The 12,160-nt window shown below is 57.6% G+C and overlaps 1 protein-coding gene across 5 annotated transcripts in view; it reads left to right on the plus strand.

Moving 5' to 3' along the window:
- Positions 1 to 22: 22 nt before the first annotated feature.
- Positions 23 to 12,160, plus strand: part of RASGEF1A (RasGEF domain family member 1A) — a 116,232-nt gene continuing 104,094 nt past the window's right edge. For 2 of the 5 annotated variants that reach the window (XM_074337315.1, XM_074337316.1), the window contains exon 1: positions 23 to 308. The gene's annotated coding sequence lies outside the window, so the exon portion shown is untranslated. The remainder of the gene's footprint in view (positions 309 to 12,160) is intronic. The other 3 variants (XM_074337320.1, XM_074337318.1, XM_074337317.1) reach the window with 3 other exon arrangements.

A 12,160-nucleotide genomic window follows, 5' to 3' on the forward strand; every position in this document is an offset into this window, starting at 1 on the left:
ACCTCTCCCGGCACATCGGTCCCACACTTCCCTCTCCTGGCGCCCGCCCCACACCCTCGCCCCGCACCCGCCAGTTCCCCACGCTCTCGAGCCCGCCGGCTTGGGGCCCCCTCCGCGCTCGCTCGCGCTCCCCTGCGCCAGCTGCGGTGAGAGCTGCTCTGCCCGCAGCTGGCGCAGCGCGGGGGCGGCCGCGGGTGGGCGGGTGCCTCTGGCCCTGGTGCGGAGCATGAGCCGCCGGGGGCCGCGCGCTGCTCGGGGCCGGACTGCGGCGCGAGGGCTGCGCGGGAGCTACGTTGGCCCGGACCCAGGTAGGCAGCGGCCGCCCGTCCTTAGTCCCTCGGTCCCTCCCTCCCTCCGGCTGGCCGTCCCCTCCGGTCGCCCGCGTGGGCAGGGGGGGCGTGCGCGGGCCCGGGGTCCAGCTTGGCGCGGCCGTCGTGGGGCCGGGGTGTGGGGTCCCGGCGCGGGTCCAGGAACGCGCGTGGGGGAGGGCGGGCTGGAGACCAGCGCCGAGTTGCGTAGAACTCCGCCCGGGTTGGACAGCACCGGGACCCCCAGTTCGGCGCCCCTGCAGGGCACCCGGCAGTCTCGGCCTGGGCGTGGCGGGAGCGCACGCGGCAGGCGGGCGTGGGCACTGGCTGGCAGGTCCCCGGCCCAGACCCAGGGTGGGGGAGGGGCTGGGGAATATGTGGAAATCGGGGCTGCGCAGTTGGAAGTTTCCATTTGCTTGTCTGCGTCCGTGCTGGGCCCCGCGATGGCATTTCACGCCCTTGCTGTTTGGCGAGTAATTGGGGGTGAACTCAGCATTTGAGGGGAGACGGCTTGGCCAAGGCGAGATGGCCTTCTCTGCACCGTGGGCAGGGGTCATTTGAGGGACCGTGCTCTCTTTGCCCCAGGCCTTGCAGGGAGCAGGACCTGGGGCAGGTGCAGCTCCGTTCTGGTAGCTGTGTGTGATGGGGGAGGGGGCTCCTGCTGTCTAGGGAGTGACACTCAGCAGGAACTTGTCCCCTGCTTCTGAGAGCTGCAGCTGGTGGATATTCATTTGGAGGCCAGCTGCCTCCTGGGAGCCCCTTGGGAGCTGAGATGTGGTGGTGGTTGGGGCTTGCACCTTCCCTGCTTAAAGCTGGGGGTCCCATTTGGTTCACCTTCCCCACTGCTGTCATTCTTCTCCCACTCTCTGGAGCAAGGAAGGGCCCAGATGGCCACCTGCCCTAGGAGCTCAGGACATGCAGTCAGGTTAGCTTTCGGGGAAACCTCACAGAGGTGGTGGCCTGCTCTGCCCCTCAAGGGTCTTCCACCTCCCTGTGGACAGGCTTGACCAGCCCAGCCTCGCCTGAGTCCAGGCTCTTCCCTGCCCCAGATAGGAGGCCTAGAGAGCAAGCAGCAGCTCCCATCTCCAGCAGAGAACTAGGGAATTGAGAGGCCACAGGTTTTTGACATCTGCAGGCCCCTCCAAGACTGTTTACCCATCTGTAGGATGACACCATGGTTTCATTGACTTATGAGGACATTTCCCCCCTGACATCTAGGGACACTTTGCAGTGGAACCTCAGGACCCCAGCCCAGAATAGGAGGAGGGGATCTCTAAAAGGAGGAAGGGGAGGACCTTGGCTCGGGTGGGTTCTCTGCCCCTCCAACTTTTCTTTGTTTTTAGGGACATGGGTCATAGTGACCCAGCAGCCTGGGCAGGAGTGGCAGCGGAACCTGCAGACCCTGCCTGAGAAGGGAGTGAGCAGTGCAGACTCGCGTGCTGACACTCTTCCAGGGCAGCTGTGTACTGTTACACATGGCTCTTGGGTTTGAGAGCACAGCAGGTAGCCCCAGGTATTCCAATGGGACCTGAAAGCCAGCCAGCAAGTTTGTTTTTCTCCAACTGCCAGCCTGATGGCTCCCTTCCACCTGGTAAATTGTGGAAATGGAGCAGTTCACACAGAGCAGAGAGCTTTTTGGTGTAACTTAGCAACCGAAGGCAGAGGTGGAGGAGGGAGAAATGCCAGCACCACCAGCATTTGTGCAGGACAGGCCTGAGCAAGACCAAGTGCTGGTGGGCCCAGGCTGAGTGGGTAGGGTCCCTAGCATAAGTGGCCCACCACTCTGTCCCCTGGCCCTCCAGAGGAGAGCACACTGGATGCTCAGGTGTGGCCTGAGAGCCCCTGAGTTCACCTGCCTCCCCTGTAGAATAATGAGCCAAATGAGCAGGATTGGAATAGCTTTGGTTGACTGTTGGGTTTTAGCCACAGAACCCTATTCTCAAGACATACATGTCACAGAAGCCAAATTTGTCAAATAGGTCAAGTGAAGGTGCAGGGCTAGGAGTGGGACCTTTGAGATCCAACTGCCCTGGGGGTGGGGGTGCGGCTGGTATTTGGTGTTCACTCTGCATGACCCTCTCCCAGAAGAGGGCCCCCTGGCCTCACCACAAGGCCTGCTAGGGGTGGGCCAGGGCCATGGTGGAAGGACAGAGATGCAGATCAGGGCCTGTCCAGGTGGCTGTGACTCAGTGTGGCTCTCAGTTGTGGCCCACCCCTCCTCTGCCCCTGCTGGGACTCCTCCTCCCTCCCTCTTCCCTCCTGAGGCCCTCTGCTGCAGCCCCGGCTTCTTGGGCTGGTTTTCTCTCAGAGCTGACATCTGTCTCCAAACCTTCCACCCACTCCAGGCTGTCACTCAGGTTCCTTTGCCTTCCATTGCCCACCACCATCCCATGAATGTTTTCTTAGCAACATTTTTTCCAAGCAGAGTCTGAGGAGGCAGGGGTGGGGAGGGAGGTGTCATGCAGAGACTCTGGTCCCGTTCCCGGCACCAGAACGCAGGACATGGCTAGGCCAAAAAGGAACACCAACGGAGCCATAGATAGGCGAGTCATACCACTATATTCTCACTGGTGGCTGGGTTGGAGACACAGGAAGCAGGAGCCACACGATCTGCAATCCGCAATCGGCTTCTCCGCCAACCAACCCACCAACCCCTTGCTAGCTGCAATCCACTCTTGCTAGCTCAGCCACGGCAGTCACATCAGTGGCCAATGGCTAACTGGTTACAGCTGAAGGCCAACTAGTCACAGCTGATGACCATCTACTACCCGAACCAGCACCTTTCCACGTGAGGCCGAGAGCCTGAAAACTGCTCTCTGGGACTCTGTCCCCACAGAGGCCATCATCATCGGTGCTCAGGTGGCATGGCAGGGCAGCTGCCATGGGGGAAGGCCTCTGACACCCACTGGTCACATGTTGGGAGCTGAGGAGGACACTCTGCCCTCTTTGCAGAATTCATGCCCTTCTCACCTCTTCCTGGACACAGAGGGCTGTGGGTATGTGTGTATGTGTCAGAGAGTGAATGCAAAGGGTGCCCTGGCCTAGCCTCCTTGGATCCATTCAGAATGTCCATACTGGGGACACCAGGAAGTGCTGGAGCTGGGTTGGGAAGGTCAGCAGAGGTCAGCCTGGCAGTGGCGTGGCAGGAACAGTGGAAGGGAAAGCCCCACCATGTCCTGGCCCACTCAGAATGCAGGAAGGATGGGGCCAGGGTGGAGGAGGCTCCCTGGGGCAGGGAGGGCTTTGGGACCCTGCTTGGGGGATGGTCCTAGTCCCTGAGAAGAGAGCTCGCACATATCCTACCAGGGCCAGGGTACGTGGAGGTGAGAGTGCTGCCTGCTGCTGTCCCTGCCTGAAGATGGACAGTGTGGTGGTGTCAGGGTTCAAGATGCTCTTGCCTGCAAAGCATTTCCTGAGAACTACATGGGTACCTTTTAGCATGATTTGGGGCAGCGCCAGTGGTCCTGCCCAGGAAGCTTCTCCGCACCTCACCTGCGTGACAGGGAAGCTCGTCAGAGTCAGTGCGCTGGGGCCGGGATGTGGACACAGCACAGGAGAAAAGACACTCGTGTCCTCCTCCCCACTGTAAGCACCACAGAGGGCCGGGGACAGGCTGGGCCTGTGCTGCCCAGGGTGGTGGCAGGAGCCGTGTCCCTTCTGGCTGAGAGGTGATTTCAGGGAGCAGTGGGTGAGCGCGAGCTCAAGGTGGGGACCTACGCTGGGCCTCAGTGGGTCTCCCCGACTCTTTAGAGGAGAGCTCCCCATTTCTCCTGTGAGACACACATGGTGAGCCCCTAAGGCAGGGAGCCAACCTTGGGGGCTCAGCATTGGGCACTCAGGGCGCATTGTTCCATTTGTCCAGCTCCTGCATCACCTCCTCTTAGGTGGTGTTGCTGCCCTAGTTGACAGGTGATGGACTCAAAGGTGAAGTTACTGCATACAGCTTCTCCCAGCTTTAACACAACAACAAACCTTTTCCAGCTGTCTCCCTTTCCACTATTTTCTGCCCTTCTCTCCTCCCCTGCACAGGCGGACTCTGAAGCATGTTCTCTGCTTGCTCACTCCATATCCTCACCTCCCACTCCCTCCCTCCCACTCCAATCTGCTGCACCTCACCCCTTTCGCTCCCGGGAAATGGTCTTCAGAGGCCTGTGGGTGTTTTTGGCCCCACAGGCATTCACTGGCCCTGCTCCCAGGCATTTGTGGCCTGGGCTCCACAGGCCCACTGGACGCCCATCTCCTCTGGCCTCCTGCAGACCCTCCTGCAGGCTTGCCCTCCTCTCCTGGGGCCCTTAGTGTCGCCGTTTCTCAGGACCTGCACCTACACCCTCTCCCCCCAGCCACAGCTTCTGTGCCCTCCTTGGTGCAGATCCCATCCCACTTGTATCAGCCCAGCCTGTCCTCTGGGCTCTGTTAGCATTTGAGCCAGCACCTGCTGGACACCTGCCAGGTGACTACACATAGCCTGTCCACTGTCATCGCTCCCAGAACCGCTTCTGCCTTCGGCTCCCCATCTGAGCAGGTGGACAGCTGGGGTCTCCCTGTGCCTCTGCCAGGACTAAGTTGTTAGCCAGTCTGGCCCACCCCCTCCAGCCCTCTCTTCTATCCTCTCCACCTGTTCCTCCCCTGGCCTGCAATCCCTTCCCCTACAATCCCTTCCCACACCTTTTTAACCTTCTCTTTGTGAAGATGCTCCCCTCTCCCCACCTAGTCAGCTCCCAGCCTTCCTGGGGGTGCCTTCCTGCATGGCATGTTGTGCTGGGTGCTCTGGGCCCCTGCTGTGCACTGCCCTGTGTAACTCAGCCTGTGACCCCTTGGAGTCTCGTGTACACCTGGCCTGTTGGCCCCAGTTGGATCCTCAGCTCGGAGATGGTGGCTACACTGGTAGACTCAGCAAACATTCATGAGATGTGTGTGACAGTCTGTGAGCAACTGTGCGTGGTGGGGCAGAGAGGTACAAATTTGTGTGGGAACGAATGCGTGGGTGGGAGAGGAGGTGGAGGCCAGGGGAGGCTGTGGGGGAGGGCGTGCCTGGCCTAGGCCACATTGCTGTCCCCCTTCAGGGAGAGGAGAGGGGAGTGGACCCACAAGCTCTGGGACAGGCAGTAGGGGTCTCTGGGGTAGACCTGTTCAGGAAGGAGTAGTGGGGGTGGGGCTGGGAGGCCAGGCTCCTGCCTGTTGTCACCACCACTTGGTCTATCCAAGTGTCACCCTCAGACTCTACGTTGAAAAGAGTTCTCCCTGGATCCGGTTGCCATGGCAACACTGTTAACAAAGAGTAGCATCTGTGGAGGAGGCTGGCTCACCCAGAAGCTGAGGGGGCGGGGAGAGGGTGTTCCTTCTGACAGGTTTATTAGCAGAACCTGTTTCCTCTCCCCCGCCAAAGTGGCTCATCGCATGTGCCCCTCTCCCAACCCTGTTTGCTGGTGAGGCTCTCTGGAACTCTGGTTCCCAGACCCTCCTGATGTGAATGTCACAAAGCCTCAATTCCGTCTGGGTGTGGCCTGCATCCCAGCCCCAGCCAGGTCACCAGGGCAGGCTCAGGGAGGCCTCTGACTTCGGGTGTGCGGGCATGTGACCAGACGTGGCACCCAGCACTTCCCAGGGTGAGGAGCCCCATTTTGTCACTATAGAAACCTAGCTCAGAGGCCCAGACTTCTCCTGCCTAAACTTCCCTGAAGACTGGTTCTGTGCCTAAGCCCGTCCACTGTGAACTCTGAACAAGCCCTCTCTGAGTTCTGTGCACCCTCTGAGCCCATGGTCTTGATTCAATGAGGTAATGACATGCAGCCCTGGGTGAGAGCCTGGAGCTCAGAAGCTCTGGCCGTGCTGCCTGTGTAGGGTTGGCCCTGGTTGCTGGAACCCAGGTTTCTGCCCTCAGAGATGAGGGACAGAAGGAAGGTAGGAGGCTGGGCTTGTGGACGGGAGATTAGGAGGTTAAGGTTTGATGGATTCAGATTGGATGGGGTTGGAGGCTCACAGAGGAGCTTGTGGGGTTCCTAGGGGAGCCTCAGTAGCTTTCGTGAGTTAATCACTCACAGCAGGCAGGCAACTGAGTCAGTCATTCATTTTATCATTGTTGTTAGTGTGGGTGGCCCCTGCTGGACTGAAGAAGCCAGACGCAGAACAGCATCTCCTGAAGGCCACCCTCAGGAGAGCCCATGTCCTGTCCACGCTGCCCATGGCCAGCCAGGGCCCTTCTTGCTCCTTCCCACCACATTCCCCGTGCCCCTCCCTTCTCTGGCCTGGGAGCCCAGCTCACCCCCAGCAGGGTGAATGTGTCTGATGGCCTCTGTGTGAGAGCTCACTGCTGTGGGTGACCTTTGGGCACCACGGCCCTGGGTTGCTCACTGCTGGGTCAGCAAAGTGAGGGTTTTCAAGGACTTAGTGGGGAGGCTTGACAATGAGCAGGGTTGTCAAGGGTTTGAGCTATTCCTCTGTGAAAGGCCAGAGCAGCTGGAATCACTTCCACAAGTGGGCACCCTGCATAGGGCAGGGCCTGGAGGGGAGCCACCCACAACATGTGGGCACCACTGGGACCATGCCCCCAGCAGCTGTGGAGCTGGAGCTCTGCTGGCAAGCCAGACACCGCAGTCAGGAGGGCAGCTTTCATGAAAATTGCCTGTAGACAAGTTGTAGAAACACCTAGGGTATATCAAAGAAACACTGATTCAGACCATGTTTTCTGTCCACAATGCAGTTATGATAGAAATTAATAACAAAACTGTTCTAAGAATTCTGATATTTGGAAAAGTTGAAACACATATATATTCACTGGATCAAAGAAGAAATCATAATGGATATTAGATGATAAAGGAATTAAATGATAAAAATATAATGAGGGATACTTGTAGGACATAGCCATAGTGGCACTGCAAATGTGTCACCGGCTGGTCCTGTCCGGAGAACCCAGTTCCTTGAGAAGGCCATGTCCAAGTGCCTCCTCCTTGACCCTGCGATGGGAATACAGGCATCTTGGAAAGGAGTGAGAGGCAGGGAGCAGCGGCTAGACTTCAGAGGACTGCAGGGCTTCCTGAAGGAGGGGTGGAATTTCCTGTCTTCCCCTTGCAGTCAGGCCAGGTCAGGTCTGGGGGAGCCCAGAGGAGTTAAAGCATGCTCTCTGGCCCAGGTGGCCACCAGGTGCAGCCCCAGGGTATAGCTATTCCCAGTCCTGAGGGAAGGAAGCCAGGATGTTGGGAGGTGGGGCTGTATATGTGAGGAGACTGGGGCACTGTTAGAGGGAGAAAAGGGGAGCGATTTCCATCAAAGGATTAATGCCAGGAAAGGCTCAAGGTGGCAGTGGAGAGAGGAAGGAAAGGCAGGCAGTGTGGTGGTGGCCAGAGCCCTGGGACAAGGTTGTCCATGCTGGGGATATTGGTATGCTGGGCGTGTGCAAGTGTGTTTATGTGTATGCACATATGTGTGTGTGTGTACGTGTGTGTATGCGTACGTGTGTGTGTATGTACTTTCACCTGTAAGCACTAGGAAGGGATACCTGTGTTTCACTAAGACCTGACTTAGTGCTCCAAACTTTTTTGTTAATGCTGGCCTCCTTATGCCAATTTTGCTGACGAGCTTTCTGGGTTTAGAGGGAAGGGCAGGGGTAGAATTTGAACCCGGGTCTTTCCTCTCTGCCAAGGAGCACTTTGGAGAGTGAGTCCTGTGCTTCTTTGGTGCCTCCCTTGATCTTCCTGTGTCCTTCCTATTGCCATGTCTAGGCCCTGAGCTGGCTCTTTTCTTGGCCTTTCCTGCCTTTGACTGTGACTCTCCCCTGTCCCCTAGGCTTCACTGTACTCACATTTGCACCTCAGGCCTCACTTGGACAAGGCTCCCAGCAGTAAGCTTCTCCTCTGCAAGCACCAGGGACTTATAATGGCAGTGCTGGCGTGGCCGGTGTGTCAGGTGCTCTTCTAAGTGCTATACCTGCGTCTACTCATGTCATCCACATCTTTGAAAGGCATGGCTTAGGGCACAGAGCCTGAGATGAGGATTCTGATGCAAGAGGTATAGAGGGTGTGCTCTCGAGACACCTGGAACAGAGGTGAGCAAGCAGGCAGGAAAGGGGAGGAGGCCGGACAAAAGTACAGTTTCAGGTACTCTCCCCTCAGTCTAAGCCCAATGGGGAATGCCAGGGTGTAGGCCACATCACAAGCTTGTGTCACTGTGAGGCAGGGAGTGGGCTCTGGTTCCCTGTCCTGGTCAGCTGTTGGTCAGCAGCCCCTCCAGTCGTCTGGAGAAGGTTGCAAGTGTCAGTGGTGCATTGCAGCATGCTGGCAGCCCTGGGGGACAGGTGCACCAGGCAGGTAGGAGGGCCTAGGAGTCTGGGTGGGCCCCAGCAGCACTGTTACCACCCGTAGGCAAGAGGCTGCCTGCTTCTCCCATGGCCCCCTAGTGAGCCTGCTTCTGGCCGCTGCATCCGGTGGCCAGGCTCTGATAGCACTGGCCGCCTTGTTGTGGTGTCCTCCCGGCCATGTCCGTGTGCATCTGCGCCTTCTGCTCGGTGCTGCTCGTTGCTGGGCCCAGGGCTGGGTGCTGTGCTGGCACACGGAGGTGCTGTCAGTGGGTCTAGCGAAGGACTGACCGACAGTCATGGTTGTCAGCCTTGGGCTCGGTGGCAGGAGGCTGGGCAGGCCAGGGACGGGAGAATCCTAGACTGAGGACTGTCCAGAGCCCAGTGGACTTGTCCAGGCCTGTGAGGACAGTGTGGGATGAGGAGCCTCGCCTGGGGCCCGCCCTCCAGCCCCAGCCACTGTGTCCTTCCCACTCCCAACTGTCCTGCCCAGGGCTGGTTGACTCCCTGGGATCCCCTTTTGGGCATGGCCTACAGTGTGGGGCCCATGAGTTCTTCCTGGCTTCTTGCAGCCCAGCTCAGGGGTGATGGCACATGAATTGATCTGAAGAGAGGCGTGGAGAGGTTGAGCCAAGTGGACTGACAGGGAGGATCCCTGTGCTTGTGTTTAGCACATAGGGACTAGGGGCCTGGCCCATGAGAGTGGCAGGTCCAGAAACCCTACAGGCTTGGCAGCCCACCCCACACTTGCTGGGCCCCTCCGTGGCTCACTGCCGTCTGCACCACTGGCCTGCCCAAAGCAAGCTGCCCTCCTTCTGAGCCCCACGCCCTCTCCTATCCTGCTCTCCTTGCCTTCCCTCCACACACTTTGGACTGTTCTTCTTTGTGCTCTCTGGAGGGAGCTCCCTGCTTTAGGGGGTAGGGCAGAGCCAGGAGCTACTGGCATCCTGGAGTCCCTGCGGTAGAGGGGCTCCCTGGCACTGGACATCACTGAGTTGTGGCATGAAGAGTTTATGTAAACTTCAGTGGGGACCAGTTCTGTTCTCTAACTGGATTTATTTCTTTAGATATGAAATTAAAAACCCACCCATTTGTGCAGTCCTGACTGGGCACATAAAAGTTTGCAGGGCTGTGGTGAAACATGTATCTAACAGTCCTCGGCCACCAGGCCCCTGAACATCCTTGGGCCCTCCGGGCAGCACCGGGCCACCTGGCCTCAGAGGGCAGGGCGCCTGTCCCTTTGGCCCAAGGGGCCCACATGAGCGCAGCCTGATGGTGAGTGGACATCAGTGGGCTGGCCAAGCTCCAGAGCACTTTCCTGTGACGCTGGGAAAGGTCACCCCAGTTTGCACAGGTCAGCAGCTTCAGCAGTGTTTTCCATGGGCCCCGTGGCCTGTGATGCCACCCTGGGCTTGGAGGGTCTGTGTGCCGGGGACCTGGAACCCTCTCCTGAGGGCAGGAGTGAGGGCCAGGAGGACAGACTCTGATTCACTGGAGATTACAGAAAGAGTTGCTTCTTTTTCACTCAAGGTCACAAGGCCAGGAGGTTGCAGAGTAAGGTTTGGAGCCCAAGTGCAGCCCTCTACCTCCCTAACACAGCACATAATGACATCAAGATTGGGGTCTGAGCCCCTCCTGCTGAAGCACCTGTGGTCCCATTAGGTAGAGGGAGGTGGTGACTTGTTTGCCTAAACCCACATGTGCTCATTTCCTCTGGCTATCTTCCCTAGCCTGGGCTCAGTCCAGGCCACTCTGTGTGACCTATCCTGCACCTAGTGTGGCCACAGCCTCGCCCCCAGGAAACACTGTGTGCTATGGCCACAGACACTGTGTGGAATCATTTCTGTGACAGTCCCCCTGAGGGCTTATCCCTGTGGCACTGAGGACACTGGGCGCAGGGTTGGCCATGAGGCGAAGCGGGCAGGGCAGGGGTGGAGAGAGCCCTGACCTCACCCCTCCTGCTGCCCCTTCAGGAAAGCTCTTGGTGGGGGCCTCCTTCGCCTCGGGCCTCCTGACAGGGCAGGCTGATTTGGCAGGGTCAGCAGTGGGCTCCCCAACCCATGAATCCTCAGAGTGAAACAGCCTCGACCTACCTATTCAGATGATGCTGAGTTGAATTAAACTGAACCGTGCCTCCATTTCCGCTCTTTCAAGGACAGGTTGACTAGAGCAGGGTTTCCAGAGCCGCAGGTCCCTGCGTGGCTGAGGCAGGCAGATCTCTATGAGAGTGTTCCCATATGTGTGCATGTCTGTCCCCTGCACAGTCCAGCACCTCTGAATTCGCTGGTGGTAGGTATGGCTTTCGCACAGATGACCACTAGAAACCTCTGCACCTCCAGGTCTGATGTCAGAGGCCTGTAAGTCCCAGTTGCAGCCAGCCACCTGCACCAGAGTGCTGACTGCTGGTTTGCCAGGCCCTGGGCAGTGGGAGGAGGGCGGGCTGGGCCCCCTGAGTGTGTCAGTCCTGAGCGGGGCACACCATTCCCCAGGCCAACAGGACGTCAAGTGTGAGGCCCACACTTCCCCTGAGGAAGCCAGTGAAAAGGAACCCAGGTTGCAAACAGACATTTTAGTGCAGGACTAACAATGACAAACACAGCCATAGGGCTGGTGTTGGAGAACGATCATGTGGATGCCCCTGGCCTGCTTCTGAATGGGTAGCTGTCATTGCCGGTGCTCTGTCACTCACTACTGGGTGAGGGAGGTGGGGGAGCTCTGGGCAGAAGAATGTTGATTCATAGGACACTGCTGCTGGAGGGGCTTCCAGACCAAATAGAACAGAAGGGGTGACCCAGGTGCCCATGACAGATATGGAGGGACGATTAGATACAAGCTGGCCCAAGGTGGGTGTGGAATTGTCCTCCATGGAGTGACAAGTCTCCTAGGGCCCTGCCTGCCTGAGGTCCGATAGTCAAGGCCTGCTTCTCCTCTCTACATCGTTGGGACCTCTGGAGCCCTGTGAGACCTAAGTTGAGGTTCCGCTCACCCCTCACCTGAGATGGACACAGGCTAAGCCACTGAAGAACCAAAAGAACCTGGGAGATGTCCTGTCATCATCCCATCCTCTGAGGAACAGTAGAGGTGGAGAACCTGTGTGCCAGGCCAGGGCCAGGCTCTGTGACCCCAGACAAAACCCGAAAATAGATAGAGAATGAACATAACAAACATAACAGGTAATTAGAGAGTGACTGGAGGCAGGAGGAGGCAGTGCAGGAAGTGCAGTCCATTTAGAATAGAGTGAAATGTAGTACGTCTGCAATTTTGATAGATTTTGCCAAACAGCCCTCCACAGCCATTAATTTGTACTCCTCTTGGTGAAGTGCTTGAGCACCTGGTCTCCACCCCTTGTCTATGCCCATTGGATAGGTGAGAAATAGTATCTTGTTGCAATTTTATTAGCATTTCTCTTACTATGAATGAGATCGAGCATATTTTCATATGTATAAGGTCAACCTGTATTTTTTGTGAACTGGTGTTTGTATTAACACTTTCTGTTGGGTTGATGGTATTTTTCTTTATTTTATTATTATTTTTTTAATGTTAGTTCAGGTGTACAAAAAAC

This window comes from Rhinolophus sinicus, linkage group LG07 (assembly GCF_036562045.2).
Source record: "Rhinolophus sinicus isolate RSC01 linkage group LG07, ASM3656204v1, whole genome shotgun sequence".
NCBI classification, from domain to species: Eukaryota; Metazoa; Chordata; class Mammalia; order Chiroptera; family Rhinolophidae; genus Rhinolophus; species Rhinolophus sinicus.